Source organism: Pholcus phalangioides, unplaced genomic scaffold (assembly GCF_987345545.1).
Source record: "Pholcus phalangioides strain wild (caught in Gottingen) unplaced genomic scaffold, Ppha-v1.0 ptg000014l_1, whole genome shotgun sequence".
In the NCBI taxonomy this organism is placed as follows: domain Eukaryota; kingdom Metazoa; phylum Arthropoda; class Arachnida; order Araneae; family Pholcidae; genus Pholcus; species Pholcus phalangioides.
Window position 1 is genome coordinate 19,474,723 of NW_028301607.1, and position 22,521 is coordinate 19,497,243.

Sequence of the window (22,521 nt, forward strand, 5' to 3'; positions counted from 1 at the left end):
ACAAATTCAATCAATAAAAAGGAAAAAAAAAATCACAATTTTAATTTTTCTTATATACTTCAATAAAATCTTTAAACATGTTACATAACTGTGATGAAAGAATGTTTAAAGAAGTGGGTACTTCTTTGAAGGTTATTGCAGTTTCCTCCTGTGCCTGTATGAGCTCTTCTATAGCATCCTTTTTTTTTTTTTTCTTCGTTGTGGCGTCCTGTTCAATGAAGCTGAGGCTGTTTCCTCTTGATGGGAAGGAACAGTAAGGGATACATCAACAGGACCTGAAATGTGTATTCAAGTGAAGGAGATTTAACAAATAATACCTTATAATCATATCCATTATGCATCAAACTTTTAGACAGTTATATACAATAATGATACAACCCAATGCCATCATGTCACAACTGTATGTGTTATAAGTTTCTGAAAATACAGGGCAGTCTCAAACCTGGTGGGGGGGGGGGGGGCTATGCATTAAGACGGCACTAACTGGAAGACCACAAAACTCAATTGGAAATGTGTGAAACATTTCTGTATGCCAGAGGTAATAGGCACAGTATCCCAAAAGTTAAATTTAATGAGATCACAATGTAAAGAAGCTCTTCGCTTGTGAGAAAATGTGACATTGGATGAAGTGAATTTCACATTTTTTTTCACAGTACTCTTGTAGTGAGTCCATGTCTACACAAAAAGAAATGTTGTGGTTTAAATAATCATCCTATGCATAACTGCCACATTAATTCAACCTTCAAAAACCAGATTCAAAAAGGCCTGTTTGGACCGCTGTTAATTTTTGTAACATTCTACCATTGTTTATATAAACCACATAAAAAACAATTACATTAGATTTTTTTTCCTTTGAGAGATGTTGATAAAAAAAAAAATTTAGTTTAAGGGATTAAATGCAATATTTCCTTATTTCGTTTCTGTAATTTTTCTAACATCAGCAGGAAACAAAACTGTTGGTTTTATAAATGAAACATATTTAATAAATTAACTATATTTCATAAATTACAAGGTAAAATTCAACAAACTTGGAAGTACTCACCTTTTTCCAATCCTTCCCATCTTTGTTGGGACCATACGGAATGGCATTTAATATTGTCGCCAGCAGTGACCATGTTGTATTTTTGTCGTGACTTGTGAGGTCAGAGGACAGCTTCCCCTGAATTAAAACATGGCGTTTCTCCAAAAAAATTATCACCTCATACTGAGCGGCGATGGTCTTGGAGCATCGCTTGGGTTGAGCACCATTCATTGCGATAGGGAAAAAAAACACACGGAAGGGACAGAAAGTAAATAAACAGAATGTTTCTGTTGCCACCGGCAGGAAGAACAATTAAAATAAAAAACATAGTAGTTGTCGTATTTCCTTAACATAGCGCTGATTGGTCAGAAGATGAATTACTCTCGAAGAAGCATTTTCGCGTACTTATCGTATCACGTGGTCTGAACGACAATCTTCAACGAGTGGAAAATGGTCGCTCAGAATTATCGCTGAGACTTTTGTCCTTCAGCTTGTCTTTCAGAATTGTCCTTCAGCGAGGGACAGGTTGTTATGAACGACAAGTAGATGGTCGAGCCCCTGGTGTAAAAATTTTTCTGGTCTAAAAATAGGTGAAGTACTAAATTCACATAGAAAGGGGCTGTCAGAAGGGTCGCACACACCTACTTAGTTACAAGGGATGCCGGAAGTCAAAAATGATTGGTATCGCTCGCTGCGTCCACCTAACTTTTGGTTTCGATATATGATGTGACCATGCTTACCGCTTTCAATAAAAATTTCCCGTTTTTGGGCTTTTTTGTCAAATTTAAATTCTACATTTTTCTCACCATTTCTCACTCATATATCTCTGCGGTTCCAAAGAAAATTGGAGTTCTCTGTCTGCACAATTTGTTCGTGGAATCCTCACCTTAAAGCAGGGCAGGTTGGGATCTTAGATGGGCCGCAGAGTACACTTTTTACTATAGTGACTGGGGGCGGGGGGGTCATGTCTGCGTTTGGGGCCCTGTACATTGAATTTATGCAAATTAGCAGCGTCTGAATCCAAACCAAGGCCGTATTCTTAACACCAGGGACATCGGGAGGGTTTTGAACTTATGGATTCTTGTCTTGTTCTTATAGAGGAAATTTTGATTTCTGAATAAGTTCGGGGATGGAGGATTGCTCGGACCTATGTCACAAACTTCCGTGGGTGATCGAGCACCCACAGATCCCCTTAATTCTGACCGATCTGTTCAATATGGCTTTGACCACCCCCCCCCCCCGCAACCAATGAAGAGTGCATGTCAACCAACACTGCCAGTAATATTCACGGTCTTCCGAATATGTCGCATCGTCACACTTTTCACGGGCCCTTTTGTAGTGAATTTAATAGCATGAAAAAATAATAATAACCATAAAAAAATGTCCCGGGCCCCAGGACTAGAGATCGGCCAGGCGCACCCTTGTGGGAGCCACTGCTGAATTAAAAAAAACCACAAAACATTGGAAAAACAAACTTCTGTCATTTAAACAGAGTTAGTTATTCATACAAATAAAATTCTAAGAACTCATTTAGATAAAAGTGGACTTACCCCTTGAAGTGAAGCAGAATCTACTTCATCAATGTGTCACGAAATTCTTTGAGGCAACAAATATTATGTAATTGTCCTTTTCTTGATCAAAATGATGTTTCTTCATCGAAATACTGCAAATTTGAGATCACTTTTAAGAGCGGCAAGTAGGAAACGGTCGCATTCCCTATATGCAATTGATCATACAACAGAGATGAGAAAATTTGCCCCGCACACATGATATGGAAAGTTTTTGGACAAAAGTATATGGCTGGCTGTGCAGCAGTAGAAACAAGTTTTTTCCTCATGTGGCAAATATTGTATACTGTATATATGTACTCAAAAAAATAGCAAGGGACTTGAACCACTGACAATTCACTTATTGTATGCTTTTATCAGCGGTGCCCCCTTTTCATTAAGTGAAGAAAAAGGCGGAGAGATCCAATTATTGCTAATTGAATGCACGTGGCTCCCCCATGAAGAAAGGCCCCCCCCCAGTGCTCCTGGCGGGTGTCTAAGGAGGAATTTTTTTCCGATTTTGACCATATAAATTCACAACAGATGGGGAGGGGGGAATCAGGAAATCCCTTCCTGGCACCCACAAAACATCGCAATCCAGAAGCCTTGTTCAATGACGTGGGGGGGGGGCCCCATTGTTCAGAGATACTTTGCAGATAAATTATATTGAATGTACACTATACTATACTGTATTTTTATAGGACTGTGATTCCCAATCTGTTTGTTGCAGCACTTTCTGGGTGCCGCGGACAGGGTTTGTGTGTGTGTGTGTGGGGGGGGGGGCAGTGAAACAAATGTAGTTTTACATCACCTCCAAAGTCGATAACTTTGAAAGATAGTTTTTGTTTCTCCTAAAATTTTCCGTCCTCTCAAAATTGCTGCCTAGGGCCAAAAGTTTTTGTAAAAACATCACAGCGTTTTACGAGTCTCACGTTATTTTTCTGCAATGACTGATTCAAATAAAACTTAATTTATTTCAAATTAATTCACCTGGACCGACAAAGCCATTTCAGGCCCCCCCCCCTTCAATAAATTTTGTGAAGGGGGCTGAGCCCCTCCCCCATAATTTCCAAAAAAACAATGCAATGCACCCTCTCTCCTGCGTATGCACTTGAGTCTTGAATATACGGGACGACCAGCAACTTTCAGCCCCCCCCCTCAATGTTTTCTTCATGTGGGCGCCTCTGCATGACCCCCCCCCCCCCCACAACAGTGGTGGGGCTAACAGGGCTCCAGCCCAAGGGTCCAGAATGATTCTTGTCATTTTTTTCATTTTTCACATTGTAAATTTACTATGTAGAGGTCCGGGAAAAGTCTGGCTAGGGGCCCGCCAAGATTCCAGCCTAGGCGTCCTACTACAGGATGTGAGGGCCATGCCACAGCATATTGCGATTAAGCTCTTTGTGGGAGCAATACATCCAAATTAATTTAATTTATCAATTAAATTATTTTTAAGCCGATTCAGAAAAGATGCCAACAGCAATTTAAGGGTATGTGATGATAATGTTGCCTCTAAATATAACGATAATCCTTCTACAACGATATTTTTTCTTGGTCCACAATCGTTATATCGAGGTTTCACTGCATTTCATTTTAGCTATTGTTTATTTTTCATTTTAGCTATTGTTAGTGTTATTAGTCATTTAGTATTTTGTGAAAAATATTTTGGCCCGGGCTCCTGAACTCGATAAGTACAATATGGCTCTCGGAGTGTACTTGTTTTGGTTTCAATCATTTTTTATTGACTTATTTCTTAACCTTTCTTTTCCTCTTGCATCGTCTGGGAGCCTCCTTCCCCAAGGGTCACGTTCAAACAAAAGAAGAAGAGATACTTCTGAGTTTTCCAACAGCGGGAACAAGAAAGGATCAATGCACCTCCACCCCATATCGTCTCCAGATGCCATCCAGAGATGCATGCCTTTGGGGCAGCTACGATTGGCATTGAGAGAGAATGACAATTGGAAATAGAGTGTCGTCATTGACCGTGAGAAAAATACTAAAAATTGTTACAAAAACAAAAAGCCAAGGACAAGTCGATTGCAATTCGAAAAAGTATTGAAATAAAATTTGGAGCAGATTTTTTACTAAACTTTTTTTGGGACAACTTTTTTAACCATAAAAATTGTTTTTCCGAGCTAAATGTGGGAAACGTATCCACTTGAATTTTTTTTTTTGGGGGGGGGGGGGGCTGAGCGGGTCCTTCAAAATTATTGGAGGGGCTTGGGAACGTGGGCCGGATACAAGTCTATGCCTATGGACATCGATGAGACTATTCTTGTTGTTTTTTAATCCTTTTACACGGCATAATAGTAATAAGCTCCCTTATGATTTTTAGCAGTAAATGAGTATAAAGTAATGAAAAAGCAAAGGATACATAGAGCAGCTTTTTCAAAGTATGCATCACTGTTTCTAGAAGCATCACCAACCTTTATGTGGAGCGTCACGGCGAGCTTGCGATATTGATTTGTGCACCTATTTATGCTTTGAAGAAGTTCTTTTATATGGGAAAATAGCTATTAATCTATCCTGAAGAGCCGCTCATGAATCATGAATTAGGCAAGGGAGCCGTGGTTGACAAAAGTTTGTGAACCATTGGTATAGGGTAAAGTGTTCCACTGAGACAGGGATTAAGTTTACAAAATATTTGGACTTGCCAATGCTAAAATAAGGAGAGATTTCTGAAAGGGTCGAGATTCGTCTGAAATCAGCGATGAAACGTACTGTCTCAAGTCTATAGCTGTGACTACAGTTGTGATATTCAGATTTTATGATGCTCATTTTATTCTCATGCTTAATGGATATACAGGGTGTAAGGGAAAGTCTCTTGGACCTGAAATGACTTGCAAACACAAAGAGCTACAGCTATGCAACTCCTCACACGGAAAGAGTCCCCAGGATTTGTCTTCAAAAATTTTAACTTTCAGTTAAAAAGCGCTTTCAGTGCAATATTTGAGCTATGTTCAAATGGTGGTGTGTTAAAATGATTGGTATTGCTTTAGCAACACGAGCAGATATGTTCCGTCGTAGCTGGACCTACATATGATGAGACCAGAACGTTACTCCCAGAAGCTATTCAAGGGTCACAGAAACTTGGCATAGTAAGAAAAGGGACGACATAATTATGACACGTAGAGGGTTTGAAAGAGTAGCAACGACATTGTAAAAATTTAATGGACAGGGACTCTGCAAAGGGTAAGACAGACCTATTTATTGCCCAGGAAATTGTAAAAATGGGCGAAATTCTAAATTCACATAGAAAGGGGCTGTCGGAAGGCTCGCACACACCTACTTAGTTCCAAGGAGCTACGAAACATAGGCAGAGACCTGAACGTTACTCCCGGAAACCTAGACAAAGTCCAACATACTGGGAATAGGGACAAGAAATTGCGAGACGTAGAGGGTTTGAAAGGGTCGCAGGGACATACTTATCACAAAAAAGATAGTCAAAATAGAAAAAGACCTACATTTCACAGACAGGAGCTTTCCGCTGTGGTGGTCGAGTGGTTATAGTGACGGACTCGCGATGCGAGGATCCGGGTTCGAACCCCACAGTGGTGGTCGGCTGAAGTTGGTTTTCTGTGGTTCCCAACTTCAAGGCGCAAATGCGAGCCGATCCCCCTGTTAAAAAGATGGGGGAGGGGCGGCGAAGTTGAATTATGAAATGGACAAGGGAGCCACGGTTGACAAGTTTTAGAGCCATTGACCTACTAGGAGAGCCAAGCGCGGATCCAGGATGATGTGTTGGAGGGGGGGGCGATTTTTTACAATGAAGATGTCGATCGGTGAGACCCAACCTAGTGTCCGCAGGTGCCAAACGTACTTAAAATAAAAAAAACTAATAAAAAATTAATTAAGAATTAAAATTATTTAAAACTTTCAATTAATTTTCATTTAAAAAATTAATTGAACATTAAAATTAATTACGATTACATTTTAATTGAAAGTAAAAATTAAAAATTGAAGGCAGTTAAAAATTAAATCAAAATTAAAATTTATATTTATAAAGATTATATTTTTTCAATATGCAACACACTTATTTAAAAACTTGCTTGCAGCAACTGGTGTTACAATTAATGAATAAGCTGTTTTTGATAATAAATTTGAACGTTTGTGCCGGCTACCCTCCCAAAAAATAACCTCCTAAAAGATACCGTACGAAAAAAAAGTTTGAGGTGCAGACTGAATAATGTGTTATATTTATAAACATTGTAAGGAATTCTGATGCACATTACCAGTTAAAAATGTTTTTTCATTAACAGTATCATGAGCAATTGTACAAATAAATAAAAACTTTGCAGATGAAAAGAGAGCAGAATATGAAAAGCGTATGAAGAATTGGTATTTTAAAATGTTTCTAGAATACTACTTCTTCCTCCTTCGCTTGATAAAAATTAAGGCTCACAGTTAACCGGACAAAACAATGTGCACAAATAAAAATTCATCCGAATGTATTCGATAAATGCTTTTTTCCAGCTTTTCAAGTCAAAGTAGAGAGATACTTTCCGTTTAAATTTAATTTTTTTGATCCCTGTGAAAGTATTAAACGTTTCTCTTTGTGACGTTATGATAGCAATTAGGCAGAATAATATGAATAAAATAAGGATCTCGGCCAACCAGAGGAAATGAATTCTAAGCTAACTCGGATACAAGAAACCTAGTTTAAGAGACGATCCTTGAACATTTGAAGGGAAAAAAAATTATCTAAAGCCCTGACCATGGCCTCCACATCCTAGAGCGGGGCCCCCAGACCAGACTTTTCACAGACCCCTTTATTGTTAATTAAAAATTATGAGAATCGTCCCCGGCCCTGTCAGCTCCACCCTTGGGAGCATGAACTTTACGCACAACAACAAAGTAGTTATCAAATAAATAGGTAGGCTACTACGCGCACACCGACAGCTCACTTACCCATAACAGGTCACACTGAGCTTGCGAAAAATTCTTGTGACCGCTCAAACTTTAAATTACTTCATGGCTTCAGATAAAAAGCTGAACCTATGCGGCGCAGCTTTTGTCCTCTCATATGTAGGGTCCGTAATAAGGCAGTTTCGGTTTCAGTACAGCACAGGGTAGATGTTTTCCCTGTTCAGATTTTGAATGCCGGTGATGGGATCGGCCAAATATGCTTTGTTTACATCAGTGATTTCAGGTGAGCCCTCTGTGGTCTGTCTCGTTCGATAGAGAATTCTATCTATTTGCCGGCAGATCCATGTGGGGCCCTCAACTGGCTCTGCTTGTCTTGTACTAATTCATATCAGCTCAGTACTCCCCACTCGGCACTGGACCCGACCAAAGGGACTTTGTTTCCATCCAAGGGGTCCCTAAGGTGGTCCCTCTTGTTTCGCTCAATACCTTGTTTAGTATTTACTCATGATCTGCTTGGCGTATGCACTGAAGAGGTTCGGAACCGCTGCTGGAAACTCAAGCATCCAAAGTTGAGCTACACTCACTCCAGCAACTTTTCGTGTTCACGTATATGCTTCGAGGACTCAGCGATTGGTGTAGAGAATATTAAGCAGTCTTCTTTCAGTTACTCACGTTCTAGACAGTCAATTTTTTTTTCTGTGAACAATTTTATAGCACACCAAACTTCTATCCTTTCTTGAAATGAAAATAAGTACTACACACAATAAAACACCCATTTATGACATGTCTGTATTTACAAATAATACCTTTAACTTCCTCATTTATCACTTATAATTTTCAAACGAGACGATAAAATTAAAAAAATTACAAATTTCCAGCTTTGTATATCCGATTTATGAAAATATTTTGCGCCTGATACTCATTTTTGTCTTCAAATAAAGTTTCCCATCCTACTACGTATAGAGTCAGACTTTCAATAATCCCTCCAGTAATCCGGTGTTTTTAGGCCGGTTTTCTCCCAGCATAGAAGAAGAAAACATAGTGCGCACATATTTATGAGCAGAAGTTTGTTATTTAAATGGACTTTTTCAATCAATCTGCAGTAATTCTGCGATTTCGTTAACCCAGTACACCCTGGTGTGATATGTGCCAGATTAGCGAGAGTCTACTGTACTAATAATTCGTATCTCTATTAGTTCTAGAAAAATTGAATTCCACCAGCCTTTTTTTTTTTTTGCTGGTAATTTTTCAGTTTTTCCCCTCAATTTTTTTTTTGCAACACTGATTTTAACCATCCTCATGCCCCGTTACTGAAGACAATGTCCTATTTACAGAACTAAATGGGCTATAGCCCAGGGCGGAAAGTTCAGAAGGTCGGCAAATTTGAGGATTGAGTGGCCAAGAAAATTAGCAAAATAAGAGAAGGGCGGTGAAATTTTTATAACCCTCAAATAAACCCACCTCTTCCCAGACAGTAAGTGACCGTGTCAGTGAGTGACCTAGAGAGTTTGCAAGCACGTGAATGAGCAAAAGCGTGACTTAGAGCGGGAGTAAGAATGTGAATGATCAAATGAGTGACATAAAGAGTGAGGGACCAGTTCAGTGAGTGGCCTAGAGTCAGCCGTCAGAAGCGTATACTGGGCCCTCGGAAAAATTAATTTTTCTGAGCTCCCTACCTGGCGAGACACATTTACTTTTAAAATTTTAAACCAGAGGCCCCCGCCCGCTGGGAATGCGTTAAGACGGTATTGTCTAGAGCGCGTGTAAGTAACGAAACAATTACCAAAACCAGCGCCAAACACGTGTGTGACCAAAACAGGGTGCAAACATGTAAATGACTAAAAGACCCATCCCACGAGAGTTTGCTAGGGGACACTGGGTAAGATAATAAAAGTTAATAAAAGTCTTTGTCGGACATAAACCGCAAAAATAACAGCTGCCGTGAAGTAAACCATGCTTGTTCGGTCATTCACAAAGGAAGATGTTCGTTCCTCTGCCTTTGTATTGAAAGCCTTAAAAATTATTGCTTCCCCGAGGCCCGAGACGACCGCAGATCCTGACAAAGACTTTTATTATCTTTAACTTTAATTATCTTATCCAGCGTCCCCTAGCAAACTCTCGTGGGACGGACCCTTAAAAGAGTGACTTTAATACAGGTGTACTTGCAGGAGTGGGGTGGGGGGCTATAACATGGGATGGAAAATTCGTGGATAGCGTAGTCGAGAAAATTAGACTAGAGTGGAAGGGCGGTGAAATTTGAATAGCCTTCAAATCGGCAAAACCGTAAATGCGCTTCTGACTGAACATCAAAATTACTCTCAATCTTCTAACCTGAATCTCTGGTTCGGTTTCAAATAAACAAGTCATAAAGGATGAAAACTTCAATTTGGAACCACCTTAGCAGGAGTTTCAGAGAATTACTAATCAGGAAATATAAAATCTTGGAAACACAAATACATGAAATACTAAATGGTAAATCTTGCTTATTCGAATAGGACGTCAAGATAAAATAAGAAAATGTTTTTAAATATGAAAATATAGCATTGAAAAGTTATAGTAACAAGTATAGACTGTTTTCGATAACAAGAAATAATTGACGCATATTTCAATAAAATATGTGGGTACTAATTTGTCTGCATAATTAAGAAAAATAACTTCCTAATGAAATTCTAATGTTGCATGATTTAAAATAATAAATTTCTTATTCAATTTTGTGCAGACTATATGATTGTCAAAAACCTATTCAAAAACAGTTTTTCGCCACAGACACGCAAAAAAGCTTACTTTCATGCAAATTCGAATGATTTTCATTAATATTTAATTATGATTATCAAGTGCACAATATTAATTTTCAGATTTTTTGTCTGAAAAGATGGTGGTTAAATTTAATTCTCACAGAACATCCGACACCACACAATCAGTTTTATATAGTGGATTCCACTTATAACGTTCCTCAAGGCCGAAACATGGGAAGAGGAGGTAGGTTTGGTGCCCCGAGCGCTGGACCGGAAGGGGGGGGGGGGGAGCGCGTGAATTTTAACCTTTTACCTGCCCTTTAACATTACAAGGGACACCAAGATGCTGACCAAGCAATTCATTTTCGTGATCCTATCTAATGCTCAGACTATAGAGACGTAAAACGATTTTATGGCGGTTTTTGGAAAAGCATTATACGCGCGATCCACTTATAATGTTTAATCCAGGTACTTATTTCAAATAACAAAGGCTTTAATTATTAGATGGGGCCAAGGCCCATATTTTCATAGATATTATAGAGAAGCTATGTGTGTTCAAATGCTCACCTTCAGACGCAGGGCTTTTGAGCTACGTTTTCGAGGGGGGGGGGACTTTGCTGCGATTTGTCATACTTTTAGGTCCCACTATAGTGAATTTGTAGAGTGAAAATCAAAAAATGATAAGAATCGTCCTGAGCCCTGTTAGCCTCACCCTGTGGGGGAACCCCCCGTTAATGTCATTATCAGTGAATCCGTAAGCGAATGCAGCTTCATTCTCTGGGAAAACCACAGATGTGCTACAAAAAGGAATAGAATTAATTTTCTTAACAGCCATTTATTTTAAAATTTTTGCTTACTGAAAACAGTTATTTTTCGTAGACATGGCCATTTTTTGATCCATGTCAAGCTTGCGGGTTTCAGGACTGAATTAAAAAAAAAAAAAAGAGAGATAACAAAGGCTAGAAAACGATGATTCATCTTATTGGATGGCTTGTGCTTTATTGCGCGTTACCAAGAAAACTGAAGGGTGTACATTTTTTTGCCTCTCAACACAAGCCCTTAGGCGCTAGGGGGTATGTTGCAGCGAAAAAGCCGAATCGCATGGAATCCCTGTAGAACCTTGGTGGGAATACAATTGACCCTCTTCCAGCTATGACTTCTTTATTTTTTCGACCTTACCAGCAGAAGAAATCTCAAGGTGGAACTTGGGGAACAAATTTTAGGGAAAGGAACTTTGAGAAAAAAAGGAAATTAATTAAAAAAATTAAGGATTAATAAAGAAAAAAAGTGAGGTAACTGGAGTTATGTTTGCTTGAAGGCTCTTGGGAGGGGCGATCGCCCCTTCACCTATTGTTTAAGGGCTCTTGGGGGGAGGGGCGATCGCCCCCCCCCCCTGGATCCGCCACTGAGGAGAGCTGATGCTACCCGAACACGGAAAATGCTCTTCACTGTGGAGGTAACAAATTTTGATCTTCCAATACTATCATCAAGCTCACTTTGAATCACCATTCGTTTTTGTTGAATAAATTTGTGCTGTATTCCCAATGTTGAAAAATTTGATTGAAATATTTTTAAACGGAATCACTTATCTGAAATGTTATGTACATAAACATAATTTAGGGCATCTAATCAGTTTCGTCAAAGTAACCGAATTAATTTACAAATTTTGATGATAATGTTTATTCAATTTTAATCGAATTGATCGATTTGATAAACTCAACAAAAATTTTAACGGTGATTAACAACTGATTCGGTGGTTTGGACAATTCTAGTATGAGTATTATATTTCATTTGAACTGTTTTGTGATTAGTTATGTTTAACTATGGTTCTTAGATATCCGTGACCTTGTTCTCCAACATTATTCCGGAAAATCGAGGTTCTACTGCAGTTGAAAATTTTTACTATTAAATAACTATTTATTTACTAAGCTTTCTCACATGAAGCAGTCAAAAAAGTATTCATTCAAGAAAAAAAAAAAATACAATCAAAAACCGGATTTCTAATAAGGCATCGGTTTTCAGCCTTTTCTGACTCACGAAGCCCTTCTCAGTATATAATTTCGATGGCAGAGCCCTATTTGACTCAAGGAGCCCTTTTTAGCGTATAATTTATATGGAGGAACCCCTTCTTTTTTTGTTCATTCATCAAATTTACTAATTTTATTTTTCTCGAGCGGTTGTGGAGGTCCTAGGAAGCTCACACGGAGCCCCAAGGGCTTTGGGAAGCACCGGGTTCCAAACCACTGTTCTAAGGAATCAATTTCGAAGTTTTCCAGGTATAGACAGTCGAATCCCGTTATAATGAACTCTAAGAGACCGGAGAAATCACTTCCTTATAACAAAATTTTGTTATAAAGGAATCCCAGGTTTTTTCATTATAATATGTAAACTTAGGAGAGGGATTAGAAAAGTGTTCATTAAAACGAGATTTTCGCTATAATGGTATTCGTTAAAAGGGGGATTCGACTGTAGTTCAAATGAGTTAACGAAGGCCTACGAATGGTAATTGTCTGAAAAATAATGATGAAATTCTCTTATAGAGTTTTAGATGGCGAGGTTCAGCCAAAATTATACAAAACTAAAAATTTATATCGTTATCTCATTTACAGTTATTTTCATTGAAATTAATTTTTAGGGAAAAATACGGCGTATATTTGTCACATGTATGCAGCATGCATTATCCCGCGTACGCAGAAAACACTGATAATTTGTTTAATGAAAATGCCCTGCTGTAAATAAGATACAGCAATGCTTAAACCTTTAAGCAGCACAGCAGAAATCACCAAACCTCTCCAAATGCTATATCCATGGCCCCCACATCCTGGAGGGCCCCCAGACTGAGATCTTTTGTGGGCCCTCGGTTAAACCTTTCACGGGCACCGTAGTTAATTTATAACATGAAAAAGCAAAAAATGACTAGAACTGTCCCGGGCCCTGGGAAGTTGTTCTTCTGACGCTTTTTAGCGGGTGAAAATTAAGGGATTGGGATATATAATATACGGAAAAGTGTTCAGTTGAGAAATCAACTTCACAAAAATAATTTAGCTGTTTAATGTTTAAATATGAGGACTATAAGGAGGTGAGATATCTTGCTGCATATTACATATATTATATATATTTTTAGACATATTTTTTTGACATCCATATTTTTTATGAGCATTTTTAAAGCCAACTTTGGACATTCCGTCTATTGTGGCTTTTGTATGTTTAACAAAAAACTGCACTATAGGATGAACAGAATTTTTTTTATGTATGGGTAACAGAGGCGAATTTAACAGTGGGTGCACCGGACGCCTGGACTTCAAAAGGACCCAGAAAAAACAAATTTCACACTTTTCTCTAATTTAAGGGGCCTAATATTTTCTTTTACGCCAGGAGCCTCGACCGACTTTAATCTGCCACTGATAGTGTGTGTGCATGTGTATTATATTACTTTTTGAATAATGTTTATTTAAATAATTCCTCAATACATCCACTTACTCACACTATAAAAGAATTTATATATTATAAATTTATATATTATATTGGTGTTGGTTTTATTCAACCACTTCATTTCAGCGGAGTATGCCAGGATTGAAATCAGTGCTGGATTTAGGCAAGTGCGAAAGGTCCAGCCGCACCAGGCCTCTAAATTTTAGGGGCCGCAAAACGGAGTAAAAATACTTTAAAAAGGAATAATTTTAATAAGTTACATTTTGACTTATTAATAGAGCAATAGCTTAAAATTATTTCCAGACAGGGAACCCACAGACCTAGAGTTTTGACTCCCCCCACCCCCAGCCAAAAAGCATGCAGGTTTTATGCATGGGGCGCTTGATCAGAAAGAGCGCTAAATTCTCATTTCAACGATGTATTTAGAACTACATTAAGGGGGGAGAGCATGTTTGCCCCAGCCGTAGTATTTAAATGCGGCTCTGGGAAATGATCGTCTAGCTTTGCAAGCCCTTTCATTTTGGTGGCCTGCGTATAGATATTATAGACATGGCTTAATGGCTATGATCATTTGATCATTTTTGTCGCACCACGGTCATTTTCTGCAAACGAGGGCTAATTAGACCAGGACCTACCATTTATTGCCGATTCCGTACTTCAGGCTTGTTTTTTATGCTCATCGAGAGATTGTGCGCTAATCCTTCGATGGGGGACTTCGGTCATGTCGCCGTTTCTGTTGTACCGCTGTGTCTGGAAAGTTTTCTGAAAAGGACGAACTGGGTATCAAATACGTGACACCTTTGGTACTTTAGGCGAGTATTTTATCAATCTGGGCTACAGCCCCCTCTTGGCTGTGCTTTATGGTGAACCATTAGGGCAATTTTTCATGGGCCCTCCTGTATGGTGAATTCACAGGGTGAAGGAGAAAAAAAATAAGAATCGTTTCAGGCTGGAGTCATGTCAGCCCATAATAGAGCACCCATAATAAAGTGTCCGGCCCACTCATACAAATTTTCTTATTGGGTGGTGGGTACTATTTCCGACGCCCCTGGGGCCATCAAGTGTCAGCGTGCGAACAATTCAACGAAACATCGATGTGGGCTTTCGGAGCTGAAGGCACACTCGTGTACCCTCGATGACTGCACGACACACAAAGCTTTAAGCCTTGCATGGGCCCGACAAAACAGACATTGGACTATTGAGGACTGGGAACACGTTGTCTGGTCTGACGAGTCTCAGTTACAATTGCTTCGAGCTGATGGACGTGTACGGGTATGGAGACAACCTCATTAATCCATGGACCCTACATGTCAACAGGGGACTGTTGAAGCTGGTGGAGGCTCTGTGATGGTATGGGGCGTGTGCAGTTGGCGTGATATGGGACCCCTGATACGTCTAGATACGAATCAGACAGGTGACAGGTACGTAAGCATCATGTCTGATCACCTGCACCCATTCATGTCCATTGGTCATTCCCACGGACTTGGACAATTTCAGCAGGACAATGCGACACCCCACACATCCAGCGACAAAGTGGCTCCAGGAACACTCTTCTGACTTTAGACACTTCCGCTGGCCACCAAAATCCCCAGACATGAACATCATTGAACATATCTGGGATGCCTTGCAACGTGCTCTTCAGAAGAGATCTCCACCCCCTCTTACTCCTACGGATTTATGGACAGCTCTGCAGGATTCATGGTGTCAATTACCTCCAGCACTTCAGACATTAGTCGAGTCCATGGTACATCGTGTTGCGGCACTTCTGCGGGCTCGCGGGGGCCCTACACGATATTAGGCAGGCACCAGTTTTTTTGGCTCTTCAGTGTATTTTTGCACAATAAAAGAGGAGATAGAAAGGGAAGGGAAAGAAAACACAACAAAGGTAGATATCTGTAAAATGCGCAGCGCACGACGCACTTTACGTCGGGCTAACTGCTTTTGGAGGATTTAAGTGCTGGTGTAAGGTGTTGCGCTTTATAGGAAAGCAGTCACTGCTTAAGGCTAAGCGCAAATTGAGTCGCGTGCAGCGATCGCGGGACCCGAGTGCGATGACGGCAACACGCCCCACGCGTAGTGAAGGGATGCGCATATCGGAACGCGTTCCCAGTGCACGAACGTTTTCGAAAGGAAACGATTTCAGGGCCTGGAAGCTTGGCATTCGGGAGGCTCTCGGAGTCTGGATATTATAAATTGGTCATTGAAGTCTTCATTAAATGACATTAATGAAGATGTAACATTAATTAAAATATAAAGTACGGGAATGCGCTGAAAAATATATATTAAAATACCGTATATAAAAACGTGAACACAAAGAAATAAAAAAATCAGGATTGATGACAATTCGGAACTGGAGAATAATTAAAAACGATTGAAAATTCAGATTTTTCTGTAGTATTCCTTAAAAAAACTGGAGGTACATAAATTAATCGAAATTGAAAATGGGTTAAAATTAAAGTAAATTTAGGAGGGATAAAAATTTTAATGAAAATTCAGGGTTTATGAAAATTAATGGAAATATAAAATTTAAGAAATTTCAGAATTTAGAATGAATCCCAATTAATATAATTAAAGATTATATAATTAACAGAAATTAGAATGAATAAATATTCCGAAATTAATGCAGCTTTTCCGAAATTAATTTCCGATATTAATCCCATGCATATAATGAATGAAAATTTGGAACCTGTGAAGTTGAAACAAATGAAAGGATATGATCACAATTTAAAATTAACGAATAATTCCAAAACTGCTGGAAATTCATATTTAATGAAAAACTAGAATTAATGAAAAACCAAAACTAGTGAAATTAATAATTAAATTTCGGATTTAATGAAAAATTAAATCCCTCCTCAAATTCCTTTATCGATCGATAAAATATAATTAATGAATATTCGGAATTAAAGCCAAATTCAGAAATTTAATGGAAAATATTTCGTAGGCTATTTAAAAAATAAAACGATTTTTTTCTCTAAAAATTAAAAAAAATGATGGATGCATAAAAAATTAATGAAAATTCGGTGTTTCAATGAAAATCCCGAAATTAATGAATCCTGGAATTAAAAATAACTATAATTGATGATTGGTATGATAATAATAAATGAAAGGTCAAAAACTTGGAAAGAATAATATTCAATAAAAATTCAGAAAAATAAAATAATTGCTAATACCGTGGCTATGAATAACGTTGATATTAAACAACATTTTTCATAAGAGAATGCAAACTCTATCAAAATGACGGTTTAATTTTTAAAAACCCCTCCCGAATACGAAGAATCGTGCGCGCGGGATACGAAAATCTGCGGCTCAACAGCAGCGTCAACGAGTACACGCGCTTAGCGTAGTTTCACCTCGTCTTAATTTGCGCTGTCCTTCTGATTTCCGTTGGCCGCTAAATAGAGTGCTGCTCTGCTTCGTGTCGCGAACGCTGCACGCGGCTCAATTTGCGCTTAGCCTAAAGTCGGGTTTTCTGTGCAACGTGAATCGCTTAGCGCGACACGCCGTCCATTCACCAATAAGAAAAGCAGCACGACTGTTTTCCTACAGAGCGCAATACGGCTCACGACAGCGCTTTACGTCGGGCGTGATTGACCGACTGCTTCTGAAGGAGTCAAATGAGTCTTGAGCCGCGCGTTTTGCCGATGTTCTCTTTAATCTCTCGTGTGTTTTCTTTCCCTTCAAACCGGAGCATGCAGACGACAGAGTAGCTAATGCCATGGCCAGATACTATGATATAGACTGATCTGATGCGACACACTAGGAAAACACAAAAGCGTAGTAACACGTTTCTGCCGGCGCAAAATGGTCTAATTCGGTTCACGCGGCGCACAAAAACTATTCCTAGGAAAACCCGGCTTTATTGGCGAGTGGACGGCGTGTCACGCAGGGAAATTCATGTTTTACGCGGCACAGAAAAGCTTCCCCTAGGGAAACAAAGCTTAGTTTTAAGATTACGCATTAATAGGGCCCCTTTTCTGAGAATTTAATTCTCTATATAAAATTTTACTGACAATCAAATCAATCCGCAAATTATTTATAACTTAAGAAAATTATTTAATGATAATTAAATACCTTTTATCGGCCGAATTAGAATTTCAATTGATTTTCTGAATTTTTTAGTTATTTTTCTTTCTGATCATTTAGAGGTATCAACCAAAAAATTCATGAAAAACATTTCATGTATGTTTTCTGGAATTGTCCTCGTCCATAGAAACAATAAAATTAAAAACAAACTAATTTTTGTTAATTATCAAAAATAACCGTTAAGGTTAACATTTTGCAAAACTCACCTGAAAGAGCAGCTGTCACTCATGATGTCAGAAGGTCAACTGCCTCCTACAATTGCTGGTTCATCTGCTTTCTCTCACATTTGGCGGGAAATTCAGAGCTCTCTCATTGGTGCATTGGCCTTTTCTCTCATTATACTATACTATACTATTATACTGATATCACTAGGAGAGGAGTAGAAGAGTGAACTCGTCTGCTCCCTCTTTACCAGCAGGAAATTTGAAGCCCTCTCATTGGTTGATGACGTTTTCTCCCATGTCAGGGCTCTCACTAATTTGTTTATACCATGGGAGACAACCAGAAGGAGGGCAGAGAAGTCACGTGGCTCCCCACGAAACCACGCAGACGATTTTTTAGAGCAATATAGAAACAAATGGAAAATCCCAAATTAATTTATTGTCTGGCCCGGGACAGCTTCAATATTGCACAGCCAGGTTTATAGTAGCACCCAAAAACGACTATCAAATACTAGGTTGTATTTGATAAATTTATGATGGAAAAAAACATCCATTTGCAACAAATTTGGGTCAATTGGGCCATTTTGCAACAATTTTAGAAAAATTGCATGTGTGCTCCTGGGGCACTTGAAGGTTGAGCACCACTACCCTAAAATCATGACCCTTCGCACGGATGGAGGTGACAGGGTTCCAGCCAGGGGCATCGGAAATATTTTCACCCCGTGGGTGCTCTCGCAGGTGTAAACGAGGGAAGGGGGGACCCCCATATAAAATACATCAAAAATTAGTTTCTTCGAGAATCATTAATCCAATATAGTTTGAATTACACAGTCGAAACATTTTTCTAAATTTTTCTGTAATTAATTTCTTTTCCTTAGGCCGGTATTACACAAAAGATTGATAAAAATGCTTTTATTTAGTGTTGGCAAATATCCTTTATAAATTTTGTATTTTTTTTTTAATAAAATTTATTTTATAAAGGAAATGGACCACATATAAGAGATTTATATAAAATTGCTTTTGTAAAACTTTTCGTCACTCTTGTGCTGATGCTGGTAGTAGTTATGGATGAAGAAATTTCTTTTACCATTTGCTATAGGAAATTTATTATTTGCAACCTCTGTTAATGGCTTCGGTTTCAGGCCTAGAAGTGAAAATTTGAAGAAGAAAAAAAAGGAAAAATAGGAACACCAACGACAAAAAATAAACGGGAAAAAATGTAATTCCCAAATTATCGTGGCATTTAAAAATGTGTCATTGAGATTCACACCTTATATAATTTAATTATAGTATTATCTATTGACATTTCAAGAAACTCAAGTTCTTTCTTTCTCTCTAACAAATTTAAAAAATCTTTCCTTTTCACAGAATGTGGGATCAAAAGCAATGCAAATGGCAAAACTAAAAAGAAATTAATCAAATTTCTACTGTTACTTGAAAAGCCCACTTAATCTTGATCCCCCCCCCCTTTTCGAAGAAAGAAAAAAAACTGTCTAGGTGCCATAGAAATGTAGCGCATGCATGCTTAACCCATTGCCCATGGGCTGCATGTGGCCCCAGAGTCATCTGTTCGTCCCCACATTTTCGAACCTAATTTTGTAAAATTTAACTAAGCGATACACTTCCAGATCATTCAAGAGACCCTGCGGCAGTTTCAGGTCATTGAAGTGGCTCGCATCACATTTGCAGATCACCACGGCACAGTTCCAGATTACTCAAGTTACCCGAGCTGCTGTTCCACTTCCCTTAATGTGAGCTGTGGCACATTCCTAGATCACTCGAGTGACCTGAGACACTGTTCGCCAACACTTAAGTGACTCACGCCAGAGTTCCAGACCACTGAAGTGACCCGAGGTACATTTACACATCATTCAAGTGACCTGCGGCACATTCCCTGCTCATTAAATATTTCGCAGCATATTTAGAGATATCACCGTGGCACAGTTCCAGAGCACTCAAATGACCCATGAAACTTTTAAAGGTCACTCAATACCCTGAGCCACAGTTTCGCATTCATTCAGTGTGATGCGGCACATTCCCATATCATTTAGGTCACCCACGGAAAACTTACTACGAGGCATAGTTATACAATACTCAATTGACCCAGGTCAGCTTAAGTGACCCGCGACACATTTCAAAATAAATGAAATGGCCCGCACTCTACTGAATTTTGAACACCCTTGATGTAACACCTCCTGGAGTTACATTATATCCGAAGGATACAATGATTAGAATGGCCAGCATATGTTCATGAATGTCTATTCTTTTTAGACAAAAACAAAATAGACAATCCAGGTAGTCAATAGCATACGCACGAACCTAGTATGGCTTAGAACAAACTTGCTAACCCATGACCCTCAGCGTCATCTCACGTGGCCCAGGACGAATAACAAAACCACACAAGTGGCCCACGAACGATCATCAAATCATTGAAGTGGGACGCATTTCCAGATTGCTTCAGTGGCTAAGTGCTCAATGCATTTTTTATAGATTTTGGTAACGCTCTTGTTACTTTTCCAGACCACTCAAGCGGCCCGCTGCGCACTTTCAGATCATCTAAGTGAGTTGTGGCACATTTCCAGATGACTCAAACGGCTCGCGGCACACTTCCAGACCACCTGAATGACTCGCGGTACATTTGAAATTAACTCAACCTTTTGAAGAGTGCGAGGCTACTTCGTTGATTTGAAAACATGTCGCGGGCCACTTAATTAAGTGATCTAGAACAGCCCAGCGCAGGTTATAAGTGGATCTGTAAATGTGCCGCGGGTAACTCAAGTAATCTGGGAATACGCCGAGAGTCACTTCAGTGATACCTGTAAGCGTTATAGGTAACCCTTGACCCGCGGTAAGCACTTGGCCTGTGAGGACCAAATGTGGCCCTGGGGTTCTGTTGCTGCCTGTGCCTCTCAAACCTAATTCTGTAAAAATTAACCAAGCGGCACATTCATAGATCGCTTAAGTGACCCGTGGCACAATTCCAGACTATTTAAGCGATCCGTGACACAGTTTCAGAACATTGGTGCGGCCACCAGTGCGGTTCTACGGTTCCACATCACTCAAGTTATCCGTGGCACATTCCCAGATTACTTGAGTGATCCGCGGCATAATCACGGATCACTTGTATCACTTGTATGATACGCAGCACAGGTCCAGAACACTTGAGCGGCTCGCGACACATTTTCAGATCACTAGGTCGACTAAGTACTATTTAGAAATCACTAAATTGGCTCTGTAGGGGACTCAACAGGGAGACTGCTAGTTCGGGTGCCCACAAACTAGTGAAAAGTTTTAAGGTCTGGACACACATATCCGCACAGTGCCGGACACGTGCGTCGGCCGAGTGTAGGTCATCACAAGGTCAAAGAATAATTCTTTGCTAAGCAATGCAGCCATTCACACATCGCACCGTAGCCGAGCACGGTCACCGCACCACGTCCGCACCGTCATCGAGTAGTTTATTTTATATTTTTACGGTGACGGTTCGGTCTCGGGAGAGAGCGCAGATATATTTTTTTATAAAAGAGCTCATTTTTATTTTATTTCGCTTGTCAATTTTCATCAATTGCGGAACTATTAATTCTATGTATTTCTTGATTTTCATCAATTCTGGAATTGTTATTTTCATTAATTATGAATTTTCAATAATTCCGAAAATATTTCTTTTGTTAATTCTAATTTTCATTGGTACTGAAATAATTTCTTTCAATTATTTTTAATCCATCGATTGTAAAGTTTTACTTAATTTCAGAAACGGTTTTTCACAATAGTTTAAAATTACTTCCATTAATTTTTGTGTTAATTCACATTTGTGTAGTTATTTTTTTTTTGTATGGGGTTATTTCTTAGCGTTAGTGTATATTCAATATGCCGATTCCCTCCTCCCACAAAATATATGAAATCTTGTTAAAGGGAGGGGGTGTCCTAAACATTTTTCGTGCCCCGAAATTGTTTAGATGCACCTGGATCCGGTTCTGTGGCACTAGCGTAATATCTTTAGGGAGAACAAAGTTATGTTTCATACCATATAACGAAATTTTGCCGGGGAGATTTTTGTTAAAATAATAATGTTAACTTGGAAAACTAACTGGGTTTAATTTCCGATGCTCTATAATTCATTGTTCTAGTTTTAACATAAATTAAATGGAAAACGAATCGAAAATTTTTGGGTTTTTTCTTATGGAAAAATATAGGACACATTTTAAATTTTGTACTCGCATCAGATGACATTTTAAATTTTGTACTCGCATCAGATGACATTTTAAATTTTGTACTCGCATCAGATGACATTTTAAATTTTGTACTCTCATCAGATGCAACATGTTAAGCCATAAATGCTTAACCCATGTCTTGTGCCCCAAATGCGACCCTCGGAAGCATTTGATGTGGTCCGTGACAACAAAAAACAAAACAAACCTCTCAAGTGGTCTCAAGCACATTTCAAAATCACTTGAACGACTAGCGGCACACCTCCAATTCACTTAAATGGATCGTGATACATTTGCAGATTATCCTATTGAGTGGTTAGTGGCACATTTCCAGATCTCTCAAGTGGTCCGCGGCACGCTTGCAGATCACTTAAGTGGCACGTGCCACTTATTTTTATATAATTTTGGAGGATCGAGGCTCATTTCTGGATAACTTAAGAAGCCCGTGAAATATTTCAAAGCAATGAA

At 39.0% G+C, this 22,521-nt stretch overlaps 1 long non-coding RNA gene across 7 annotated transcripts in view; it reads right to left on the bottom strand.

Annotated features, from left to right (window-relative positions):
• Window positions 1–22,521, bottom strand: part of LOC149078235 (uncharacterized) — a 233,927-nt gene that overhangs the window by 181,159 nt on the left and 30,247 nt on the right. For 2 of the 7 annotated variants that reach the window (XR_016193909.1, XR_016193912.1), the window contains 2 exons: window positions 2,572–2,737; window positions 22–275 (listed from right to left, as the gene is read on the bottom strand). This is a non-coding gene — a long non-coding RNA (uncharacterized LOC149078235). The other 5 variants (XR_016193911.1, XR_016193910.1, XR_016193914.1 and 2 more) reach the window with 4 other exon arrangements.